The sequence below is a fragment of the Gorilla gorilla genome, chromosome 15 (genome assembly GCF_029281585.2).
Source record: "Gorilla gorilla gorilla isolate KB3781 chromosome 15, NHGRI_mGorGor1-v2.1_pri, whole genome shotgun sequence".
Classification (NCBI taxonomy): Eukaryota; Metazoa; Chordata; class Mammalia; order Primates; family Hominidae; genus Gorilla; species Gorilla gorilla.
Window position 1 is genome coordinate 92687219 of NC_073239.2, and position 13046 is coordinate 92700264.

Sequence of the window (13046 nt, forward strand, 5' to 3'; positions counted from 1 at the left end):
ATACATGTAAAAATGGTTAAGATGGTACATTTAGAATTATGTGTTTTTTTTTTTTTAAACAAAGAAGAGTATATAAGGATTTAAGAGAGCTCCGTAGTTCCTCAAAAATTACTTAGTGGCCAAATGGCAAGGTTTTGTTTTTATCCTCTGCCTCTGTTATAAGGGAATTATTCTGAGCATAGTCCTTTAAATACTTCTCTTTCTTGAAAAGCATGTTACCTTTATAGGAAATGGGCCCAGCAGTTTCTGTTAGGAAGATGGCATAGTATGGTGGGAAGAGAAGGGACTTTAGAGTCAGACAGACCTAGGTTTGCCTTATTAAGTGTGTGACCTTGGGCAAGTTGCTTAGCTTTTCTGAACCATAATTTCCCCATCTTTTTTTAAATGCACATAGTTAAATCCACCTCATTAAGTTGTTGTAAGATTAAACTGAGTTGTGTATGTGAAAGTGGCCAGCATGGTTTTTACTTTTTACTTTTTTGGTGTAGGTTTCTTGGTAACTCTCAGTTCCCTTTCCAGAAAAAAAGAAAGAAAGAAAGAAAGAAACTTGAAATTGAACTTGCTTGGGATATGGTATTGCTCACCACTTAGTTTAGTACCTAGTTTACATCACTCTGGCCATCACCCCTGTGCAGTACGCTCCTGGGACTGGATAACAGAAATCTGGCCTTTCTAGCCGAGGATGGGAAGGCATCAGAGTGGGGCCAACAAGAGACTCTTCCTTTTTCTTTGACCCCTTGGTTGGAGGTCAGCTTCTTTCTACTCAGCAGGCCCTTTTTCTCTGCTGTCTCCTGAATGTTGAAATTTCCATTGCAGCTCAATGTTCCAGCCAGTAAACACTCATATTTTCCATCTATCTTGGGGGTCGAGCTTTGGGAGAGCTTTTCTCTGGAGCAGTTTGGAGCTTATAATTTTGTACTTTATCCTGTTATATAAACAATGCTTTCCAGCCAAAGAGCACAATCAAAGAGAAACTACTTTTTGGGGCGGGGGGACTGAAAAAAAAATTCATATTCAGAGTCCTGTAGGAGTGATATTTCACTCCTTATGCCTCTTTCTTCTCTTTCATAAAATAAAATTTACCTCACCTTTCTCCTGAGTCTTAACTTTCACTATTCCTTCCCCTGAGGAAAACGATTTCTCCAGTACATGTATGATAAAGGCCTGTACTTCCGTCTGAATTTTCTCTGCTACTTTTCGCACTCAGCCAGACACGTAACCTCTCAAGAGTTATACGCTGCATCAGTTCAAGCTCTGTGACAGATTCTACAGTTCCTCCTTCACCGAGAGAGCTGAGTGCTGTCAGTGTTTGTGCCAAGAGCAAAAGTGATTGGCTTCTGCCTAATAAAGGAATGTTGGGAAGCTTAGGAAATCTGTCAAAGATAGCTGGCTGGACGTCATACCAGGGCCTAGGTAGCATAGGTTCGGGAACCTGGGGCCGAGTGTCAGGAGTGAAAAACGTGGATCTTTCTTATCCACAAGTCAGAATAAAGCATGGAATGCAGTGTTTGCAGTTTGCCAGTGTCAGTTTTTCTAGTTAAGTTTGCCTCTCTCACTCCACTCCGCACTGCTTTGAAGTATTAATGATAAACCACCTTCTATTTCCTTAGGATATGCGTACACACACACACACACGAGACTTTGTTAGAGGCAAAACCTATGTGAATATACTTAACACTCCTGAACTGTACACATAAAAATGGTTATGATGGTACATTTTAAATTATGTGTGTGTTTTTTTAACTACAACGTTAAAAAAAAAAAAAGAGTATGTAAGGATTTAAAAGAGAACCCCAGAGTTTCACAAAAATTATTTACTGATCAAATAATTTTTTTATTTAACTGTTTAATCTTATTTAACTGTTTATAATTTTGTAACTATACAATATGGATGATTATTTTGGTTTTAAGAGGCCTGGATATGACAAAGTTCCTTACACTAAGCTAAATGAGACTCCGTTTTTAGAATTAGGAAATTATAGGAGTTGTTTTATTTATAATTTAGTTTAATTCTACTGGCATGGTTTTTCTATCAGCTTCTATCCCTTCAAGTTAACTGGTTTACCAGCTTTGGAAGAGCCTGGGAAGATCACAGGCGTGATGAAACACAGTCTTTCTTTCTGACTCATGTAGAAGAACATTGATGATCCATATTTAAAGCTTACCTAGTATTGACTCAACAAATTTAGAAGGAAAACCAGCCAGTTTTCCTGATCCTTTAACTAAAGATCTCATCCTACCCACCTGCCCTTCTCGCTGCTAAAAGACTCTCAGTGTATTACCTACCCAGTACAGCTAAGAAATCAATACTCTTTTTTAAAAGGTCTCAGGAGTTAAGATGCTAATAAGAAAAAACTCCCTGTGTCTATGCTTTCATAAAATAAAACTATAGAACTATATATCTGCAAAGGAATAAAAGTCCTCTCTTTCCTGAAGCTGCTTTGTGGGACCAAGTTTTGGTATAGGCTCTTAGTAGCTAAGTCTTAGTTCCCTTTTTTTGAAAGAAACAAAATTGTACTTGCTTGGTATATGGTATTTGCTACACTGGGACACAGTTTAGAGTCAACTGGCCGTAACTCACGTACCATAAAATACAGTATTATAGCAGGGAAAGCAGTAATATGTAATCACAATGCTAAGGTTGACATTATTTATTTATATTGTGAAGTAAGTACCCACTTATTAAAACTGTTATTATAAATCATTAAAATGCTCGTAAAGAAAGATAATTAGGAAAAGCCAAATTTTAAATGTTTATTTAAATATGGAGCCAACTGTTCTTTGGGTGATGTGTGCAAAGCTAGTGAGAGAGGCAGTGTATGAGAGCTTAGGGATTTGAAATGTCACAACATATGGCAGGCCCAGGTGTTCATTATAAGTTACAAACTCTCATCCTGCTTGGACCATTCGTATGCTTCAGGAGCAGTAAAGGGACAACTCATGGTTTTCATGAATTATCAAGCTAAGATTCATATTAATTTCACTTCAAAGCCAATAATCGATACCACATTTGGCTTGGTTCTTTTTTTTTTTTTTTTTTTTTTTTTTTTTTTTTTTTTTTTGAGACAAGGTCTCACTCTGTCACCAGGCTGAAGCTCATTGGCATGATCACAGCTCACTGCAGCCTCTGCCTCCTCAGGCTCAAGCGATCCTCCCTCAGCCTCCCAAGTAGCTGGGACTACATGTGTGCACCACCATGCCTGGCTAATTTTTGTATTTTTTGTAGAGAGGGGGTTTTGCCATGTTCCCAGACTGGTCTTGAACTCCCAGGCTAAAGCAGTCCACCCGCCTCAGTCTCCCAAAGTGCTGGGATTACAGGTGTGAGCCACTGTGCCCGACCTGGCCTGGCTGATCTTAAAAATAAGTTTTGCTATCTTTCTGTGATGAGAATGAAATATGGGTGCATCTCAATGATGTGACTATAAAAGGATTTAGATGAGAAAAGCAGGCTTTCTGGCATAGTAGGTAAGGCAGCCATAAAGAGGTTAGTAAATTGGATATACTTAAAGGCTAGAGGAAATCAAATCACAATTGACCCTTGAATAACTCAGGTTTGAGCTGCTCGAATCTACTTATGTGTGGCTTTTCTTCCATCATCTGCCACCCCTGAGACAGCAAGACAAACCCCTTCTCTTCCTCCTCCTCCTCGGCTTACTCAACCTGAGGATGACGAGAATGAAGACCTTTATGCTGATTCACTTCTGCTTAATGAATAGTAAATATATTTCTCTTCCTTATGATTTTCTCAATAAACTTTTTATTCTCTAGCTTACTTTTTAGTAAGAATACAGTCCCATAATACATATATCATATACCATATGTGTTAATTACTGTTTATCCGTAAGGCTTCTAGTCAACAATAGGCTATTAGTAGTTGAGTTTTTGTGGGGGGTCAGAAGTTGTACCTGAATTTTCGACTGTGCAGGGGTTGGCACCCCAACGCCTGTATTGTTCAAGGGTCAACTGTACATTCTTCTGAAACTGGGTTGCACCAAGTAAAACTAAGTAAATGAAAGACCCTGCCTATACTGTTGAATACTCTCAAATATCTTACTAGCTGCTTGAGCCCAGTACTGACATTTGAAATATAAGCTTCAAAAAGAGTTTTGTTACCTTCTTCAACAAATATTTAGTAAATTAAAATATGTGCAAAAGCAAGGGTGAAACTGGTAGTAAGTAATGTTTCAGCTAGGAAATGATTTCATCTGATAGTTGTTACAGTAATGTTATCCTCAAAAAGTTAACATGTAAAATTACTGAATATCTCCTCAGTGTGAGAGACTGGGCCCTGAAGGAGGTATCAGACAAATCCCTGTCCTCAAGAAGGAAAATTACTGATCATAAAATTTACTAATGCAAGTACTATAAAGCAATATGTGCTTAATTATTGAATAGGAAGATGAAAACCTTTTCTTAAGTGGTGAGAGTTCCAAGGAGAAATGTATCACTCTGGCTGGAGAAGCTGGCGAAAACTTCATGGAAAAGAAAAGGTGTGAGTTGAACCTGGAAGGGTAGATGGGGCTTGGATAGGCCAACAGGCTGATATTCATCACTTCAGAGATAATTGCACATATATTTGGTGCTTGACACTATGTGAGAATCTGAGAGGATCAAAGAATTGTAATCCATACTCTTAGTAATAGCTCATTATTGACCAGAAGCCTTATGGATAAACAGTAATTAACACATATGGTATATAATATATGTATTATATAATGTATTCTTACTAAAAAGTAAGCTGGAGAATAAAAAAATTTATTGAGAAAATCATAAGGAAGAGAAATACATTTACTATTCATTAAGCAGAAGTAAATCATCATAAAGGTCTTCATTCTTGCCATCCTCAGGTTGAGTAATACTGTCCTATACATTTACTTTTTTTTTTTTTTTTTTCATGTAACACAGAAAGCAAGTGATTTTAAAAGGGCATATGGGTTCAGATGAGTTCACAATTCAAAAAAGATACTAAAGACTTGGGTGAAAAGATAAGGTTCTGCAGAGGAAGGGTTTAAGGTAGGGTGTAAATTCAGTCCCAGGTGTATAGGCTACGGATAGGTTAAGAAATAGAAAGGAACGAAAAAGAAGATAATGTGCAAGATATTTAAGGTATTTGCAGGGACAGTAAGTGGGAACCAGTCTGGCTCAGACAGAGTGTGTCAGAAATAATGTATTAGTCAAAACACTTGGAGTATCAAGTGATAGAAACTGAAATCAAGCTGGCATATCCGTAAAGGAGATTTTTTAGTTCATATAAAAGCCTAGAAGTTGGTGTGGGGGAGTTAGGAAGTATCATTAATCATTCTGCTTTCTTCCAAGTTCACAACTAAATGAGAAATAGTAGAAAAGTTAGAGAAATAGTGAGATATTGGCTGTATTGCTGATAAGGATAAATTGTTCGGGATATAGCATAATTAGGCTTCTACCTCTCAAGTCTGAGTCTTTCTAATTTGTTTTCTGTATTCTAAATATTTCCTGTATTGACATTTTGGTCACTTGGATAATTAAAACAAATTTTTTCAAGAAGAAGGAAAAGGATCCAACACACCACAATGTGAAAAACAAAAACACAAAAAAATTGTGGCCTGATTTCCAAAGTGAGCATCTGCATCTGGGTCCAGTCCACCTTACCACTTGTATTCTTCTTCATAAGTTCAGTGTCAGCCAAGTCAACAGATCAAAAGTAAGCCTATTATTGTACAACATGGTGACTATAATTAATAACAATGTATTATATACTTGAAAATCACTAAGAGAGTAGATTTTAACTCTTCTCAGCACACACAAAAATATGTAAGGTAAAGCATGTGTTAATTAGCTCAATTTAGCCATCCCACAATGTATAACATATTCCAAAACATCATGGTGTATACCATAAATATATACAGTTTTTATTTTTTCATTAAAATAATTAATGAAACATGAAAGATAATATTTTGGAACACAAATATATAAGCCTTGTATATTTTCCCATCACCACATCCTCACTTATGCCATTCTGTAGCACTTATTCTATTTGTTTACTGTTTACTTTCTATCACTCTTTCACTTAAGTGTATGTTGTCTTATTCGTTATTGTATCCCAGTGCCTTGGTAAGCAGTAGGAGCTTATTGATGTACAAATATTGAGTAAAAGCATGAGTGAATGGATATCCTGTTCTCGCACAGGGCTCAGTTTATTGCAGTCTTCCTGCAACCTTCCCTGATGTCCCAAGCAGATCTTATTAGGATTTCTCATCCTTATGCCCTTCATCTATTGGAATCATGCTCCTGAGAGATATAATTCACCATGATGTCCAGTATGGTAGCCACGAGCCAAATGTGTATATTTAAGTTTTAATTAAAATTAAATAAAATGAAAATTTCAGTTTCTCAGTCATAAAAGCCACAAGTCAAAAGCTCAAAACGAGCTTACGTGGCTCATGACTACCATATTGGACAGCTCAGGACTGGACAGTTGACCCAGAAGATGTAATAAAGACTCAAACTTGGTTAGTGAAATAAAAAGTAAAAAGGAATGAGTTTCTAAGAAAGGTACATTGTTGATATCCTCTTAGGATCTTCTGTAGGTCTTGAGCTTCTTTTGTTTAGATCTGGAGATTTACTGCAGATGCTGTTCTTGAACTAATTTGTGGTCCTGGAAGGGGAATATTCTAATGCCTTGGGAATCTCACAAGATCAGAGCTTCAGTGTAACTAGTATTTAACCTATCAGAGCTAGGCCAACTGAGAGGAAGGGGTTTTTAAAGCAGATCCCAGCATTATCTTTTTATTTTCTGAGATGTGTCCATGGCTAGATGTTAGGGGAGTCTTGCTTCTCTACCCTCCCTCTACTGCCCACAGCCACCCCCACCCCCACCTGCCTGGCTGGAGGTTCTGACATGGCTTCTAGAGCTGCTGTAACTCTGGGGAACAGAGCCAAACATGCGGAAGTGGTTACGTGTACTAGCTCCCAGGGAAGCCGTGGCTAGCAGGGGGAGTGGGTGGGGTCCTGCCTGATGGCTTTTCAGAGATGCCAAATCTTTGAAGTTTTGTTTTAGCAGCTGCCAGGTATGCTGTTTCAGCACTTTGCAGACTCTCCCTGTGTTCCCATATCACATTTTTTCTTTACTGTGTGTGCATAGTATACATAATGGAGCTTGGCTGTTGGGAGGGCAAATATAAAATTGTGGAGTAAGGAACTAAACACAACCCTTTTGGCTTTTGGCTTTTGCTTTTTACTACGACTCTGATATGAAATAGCCATTTTAATGCCCTGTTTTCAGCTCCGTCCCTTTCTGATCACCTGCCAACGGAGTGGTAGAGTCCTCTTCTGTTTTGGGAACATAGTGGGAACATAGTACAGTTTGAAAAACTGGAGGTCCTACATTTCTGTGATAGATTGGGGTGTCACTCTTGAGGCTAGAACTTCTCCCTTTTTACAAAAGAACAGATGACACACACCCCCACCCCCACAGCAAGTAACCCGGATACTGCTGGTCTCAGAGTAAACTTCTTGCTCACCATTGTCTCCTTGGCATTGAGCACAATGTCAACAATAAATATTTGTTAAATGATTGCACTCGCGGCTGCTATGCTGGAGGAGAAGGGCTGGGGAGGTAGAATACACCTTTAGGGCCCAGCCTCTGTGCTTTCCCTGCCTTCTTAGTAATCCCTTTCTCCTATCCAGTCTACAGTCACCTGAAGCCTTTCCCAGTTGCCCCCAAATTTGCTGCTTCCTCTGAACTCCACTCTCAGAGTTTAGTGTATGTTCTTTTGTGTAGTTAACTGTCTTTTTTTTTCTTTCCTGAGATGTAAGCTACATTTTATTTCTGGACCAGGAATGGGAAGACCTAGGTGCCAGCCACAGGTCCACCTGACTTGGGGCAAATCATTTGACAAAACCAAAGCTTAATTTTGCTATGTGGAAAGTGATGCCTGGATTGTCATGGGAATTCGATGAGATCCCATATGTGAACGTGCTTTGTAAACTGTAAAGTGTTACACATGATTGGGTCTTTTCAGTACTAATAATACTCATCACTATAAAATAGTAATGTTTGTTTCTGCTGCCGATGTACAAAGACTAATCTCTCCCAGAATTGAGGTAAATCACCAGTTTAGTCTCACGTTACTCAGTTAGTTTGGCACAGGTTTAAAGCATTAAACGGTCCATTCCAGGCACTGTCTGTCATCGCTTCTCTTTCAGTCTGCAAGCTCCTCCTTTTGGAGCTGTGGGGTGGTTGTTTTCTTAAGTCTCCCTTCTTCTCCTATCAGGCCCAGGCTGAGCTCTCTCTTTTAACCACCACTGTTCTTAGGGCAGCAGGCTTGTCCATCCAGTTCCCAGTTTCAGCGGGAATTGCTGTACTGGTGGGCCAGTCTCCTCAGCGTGGCCACCTGCCTCCCGCAGCTCTGCCCATCAGGAACACCAGGTGCCTTCATCGTTCTCCTCAGCCAAGCCCCATGCCCTTATCAGCACCTCTCAGCCTCACTTCCTGTGTTCCTCTCCCTGTGCTTATTTTTCTGCCAGGCCATCCCCTAGCCTCCCTCTTTCATATCATTTCATCCTGCATTTTCTTTCGTTCTCTGAGTTCTGACCTTTCATCCAGAAAGGCTGTTTCATATTTCAAGACTCTGCTGTTCGGTACATCTTCACCCTCCTGTCACCCAGTCCCCAGCATCTGAAGGCGGCTCCTTCTCAGAGAAAAATAAGATAAATAAGCGCTGCCATATTTTGGGACTATCATATGGCCTGAGAAGCTCCCAGTTTTTTTTATTTTAAAATATCTAAGATCTTCCATTTAAGTGTTATGACCTAACGTTTGAAAGCATGTAGTTAAGAGGCAGACCAATTTGGATTCCTTCTTTTTTTAGCCACTCACTAGCTATTTTGCCTAGGGCAAGTTCTTTGAACTTAATATTCTTATCTCTAAAATAGAGAATAAATGCCTACTTCCTAGGGATGTTCTCAGGAGCAAATGAAAACTAAACGGCATAAGAAAAGCACTTTTACTATATATAATGCCTGCCATAGAGTACGTGCCCAGTAAGTGGGAATCCATGTAAACATTTCTATCTCATCTACCCTTACCCATACCCATACATTAGAAATGTTAAAAATGGAGACCCAGAGAAATGAAGTAGATTGTGCAAATTCTCGTGCTTACCTAGTGATAAAGTAAGGAGTGGAATCCAGGGCTTCTGGTTCTCTGCCTGATAAATTTTCCATTTGATCTCTCTGACTCCTCAAAGGGTTATTTGTTTGAGTTTCCTTTCTTTAGGTGAAGTATGCTATTATCCCAGATAGAGGCATGTTCATTTATTCATTCATTTTTCATTCAACAGACATTACATGACCATAATGTTACCAGGCTCTGAGTGTACAAAGACCAGTAATGATGAACTCACTGTCTCAATGGTTAGTCCAGTAGGGAAGAAATCATCACTGTGAAGAATAAGTCACAGTACAAAAAACATGCTAGTAAAAGGCATGTGGGGCTTAGAGGAACAAGCTAAATCAGAGGAAAACCGGATTGATTTTGCAGAGAGTGAATTATTGGTTTTTTACTAGATGAAAATGGCGGAGATTTGTGCAAAGGCAGGGAGGTATGGAAGAGCATACCTGAAGTGCAGTGTTGTGGGAGCATCACATTCAAGTAGGGGAGTAAGTGGTTGAGGATAAAGTGGGAAAGTTGAAAAGTTAAAGTGCTTGGTATGCCATGTTAAAGGGATTTTATCCCATTGTCAGCCCTTTTAATCAGTGTCAAATGAAGAAATCAAGGGAGTTTTTAAAAAACATTTCTGCATCTTTATACCTATGTTTTCATGTTTTCACTGTCTTTCCCCTTCCCTTTCCCATTCTTATTTGGCAAACACTTTTTACCATTGTGGATCTAGCCCAGTTCTACCCCTTACTCTGTATATTTTTTACTCCCTGCCATCCCAGGCAGTCTAAATACATACCTATGCCCAAAATTCGCAGACCGGACTTCCACCTGGGCAGTTCTTTAGCCTACTGCAAGAAGTCACACACCATCATTTAAAAAGAACTTTTTTATTCTGTAGATGGATTAGGTCAGGACTTTTTCCTTTAACCAGAACCACAACTCAGCATGCTTACCATCATTAGAACTTGCGCTTTGGGCTGGGCACAGTGGCTCACACCTGTAATCCCAGCACTTTAGGAAGCTGAGGCAGGAGAATCGCTTGAACCCAGGAGTTTGAGACCAGCCTGGGCAGTATAGTGAGACCCTCATCTCTACAAAAAATTTCAAATATTAGCCGGGCATGGTAGCATGTGCCTGTAGTTCCAGCTACTCAGGAGGCTGAGGTGGGAGGATTGCTTGAGCCCAGGAGGTTGAGACTGCAGTGAGTCATGATTGTGTCACTTAACTCCAACCTGGGCAACAGAGTGAGATCCTGTCTCCAAAAAAACAAACAAACAAAAAAAACAATTTGAGCTTTGACTTTCTCTAGTAAGGTACCCTAGCACTCAGCTGGCCAAAAACCTGCTATGGCAGCAGTTGTCATTCTTTGTGTGTTTGCAACACACTTCCACATACAAGAACTTTGATCAACACAGTTGAAGGGATCAAAAGATGCAAGACAATACTCAACCCAGTAAATTTCACCTGGTGGAATCAATATTAAAGTAGAGCATTGTCTCCCAGTGTCCATTAGGTATCTATAGTTATACTCCTCATTCAGTCATCCTTCAGGACCATGTGGCTGTTTTGAGTGTTGCTATTTATTTACTGCCCTCATTAGACTCTAATATACTCACAGGACAAAGTTTCTTCAGACTGTAGTCAACACACAATCTCTATTTGTCACCAGGTTGATGTTATGCTTCTCTTCTTGTGTATTGCAAATGGACTCTGCTCTATACCATGTGACAGGAGCCAACCAGCTCAACATTTCATCTGACAAAGAGAACCATTATGTTGTATTAAAATATGTAGTTAAACCCACAGAATGGAGAAAATATTTGCAAACTAACCATCTGATAAGAGATTAATAATCTGAATATGTAAGGAATTCAAACAACTCTGTAGGAAAAAAACTAATAATCCAATTAAAAATAGGCAGAAGACCTGAACAGACATTTGTCAAAAGAAGGCATACAAATGGCAAACAGGTATATGAAAAATACTCAGCACCATTGATCATCAGAGAAATGCAAATCAAAACTTCAGTGAGATACCATCTCACCCCAGTTAAAATGGCTTATATCCAAAAGACAAGTAATGATGCTGGCGAGGATGTGGAGCATAGTGAAGCCTCCTACACTGCTAGTTGGAATGTAATTAGTACTACCACTATGGAGAACAGTTTGGAGATTCCTCAAAAAACTAAAAATAGAGCTACCATACAACCCAGCAGTCCCACTCCTAGGTATCTGCCCAGAAGAAGGGAAAGCAGTATATTGAAGAGATACGTGCACTCCTGTGTTTGTTGCTGCACTGTTCACAATAGCTAAGATTTGGAAGCAACCTAAGTATTCATCAGATGAGTAGATGAAGAAAATGTGATACATATACATAGTAGAGTGCTGTTCAGTCACAAAAGGAATGAGGTCCTGTCATTTGCAACAACATGATGGAACTGGAGGTCATTATGTTAAGTGAGATAAGCCAGGCACAGAAAGACAAATTTTGCATGTTCTCAATTACTTGTGGGAGCCAAAAATCAAAATAATTGAACTTGTGGAGATAGAGAGTAGAATGCTGGTTACCAGAGATTGGGAAGGGTCGTGGGGGTTAGGGGTGATAGGGGGAAGTGGAGATGGTTAATGGATACAAAAAAAAAAATAGAATGAGTAAGACCTAGTATTTGCTAGCATACCAAGGTGACTGTAGTCAAAAATAATTTAATTATACATTTTTAAGTAACTAAAAGAGTGTAATTGGATTGTATGTAACACAAAGGATAAATGCTTGGGGTGATGGATAGATACTGCATTTACCCTGATGTGATTATTATACATTGCATGCCTTTATCAAAATATCTCATATAACCCATAAGTATATACACCTGCTATGTATGCAAAAAAATTAAAAATAAAAATAAAATATATGTAATCAAATATATTTTACATACTGATCAAACTTTACACACCTGTGAAGTTTTCTCAGCACAGAAAAGTTGAAGCCTCTTTCCCAAGACTTTAATGAAGAGATGTGTTGTAATCCAGTGATAGACCATCATGAAAATATGCCCTAAATTGTGCTGTGTTAGGAGAGCAGGCCACTATGACATGATAATGCTTTAAAGCTGATTTTTTTCTTTTTAAAATTTATCAATGTGATTGCATTAGTTACCTATTGCAACAAAACAAATTACTCTAACATTTAGTGGCTTAAAATAATAAACATTTATTATTTCAGCTTCTGTAGGTTTCTGTAAGAATTGAGGAGCAGCTTAGCTGGGTATTTCTGGCTCAAATTCTCTTATAACATTTGCAGTTAAGGTGTCAGCCAAGAGGGTTGCAGTTATCTGAAGGCTTACCTGGGGCTAGAGGATCCACTTCCATGATGTTTCACTCTCATATGCATAATGAGTTCATGCTGGCTGTCGACAGGAGGCCTCAGTTTCTCACTACATGGACTTTTCCACATGGACTTCTCCACTGGCTGCTTACATGACCTCATGACATGGCAACTGACTTCCCTCAGAATGAGTGATTCAACAGAGAGTAGGGTAGAAGCCACAATGTCTTTTATGACCTAGCCTTGGAAATCACATATCATCATTTAAAAAATTATTATTTTAAAAATTGTGGTAAAACACAATATAAAGTTTACCATCTTAACCATTTTTAACCATTTGAACTGTACACAGTTCAATAGCATTAAGTACATTCACATTGTGCAATCATCACCACCATCCATCTCCATAATTCTTTTCATCTTGATAAACTGAAACTCTATACTCATTAAGCAGTAACTCTACATTCTTCCCTCCCCCCAACGCCTGGACACTACTGTGGTATTTTCTATCTATATGATTTTGACTACTCTAGGTATCTCTATTAGTAGAATCATAGAGTACTTATCTTTTTGTGACTGGCTT

At 38.8% G+C, this 13046-nt stretch overlaps 1 protein-coding gene and 1 long non-coding RNA gene across 51 annotated transcripts in view; one reads left to right on the forward strand and one right to left on the reverse strand.

Moving 5' to 3' along the window:
* TTLL5 (tubulin tyrosine ligase like 5) overlaps positions 1 to 13046 on the forward strand; it is a 291747-nt gene that overhangs the window by 163999 nt on the left and 114702 nt on the right. The gene's annotated exons all lie outside the window — the stretch shown is intronic.
* On the reverse strand, positions 8107 to 12712 carry LOC129526531 (uncharacterized). Of its 2 annotated transcripts, XR_008671203.2 has the most exons (4): positions 12483 to 12712; positions 10759 to 10897; positions 9143 to 9420; positions 8107 to 8669 (listed from the first exon to the last, which is right to left on the reverse strand). It is a non-coding gene; the product is annotated as an uncharacterized lncRNA (long non-coding RNA). The 2 variants fall into 2 exon arrangements; XR_008671205.2 differs by lacking the exons at positions 8107 to 8669; positions 9143 to 9420 and adding an exon at positions 10261 to 10394.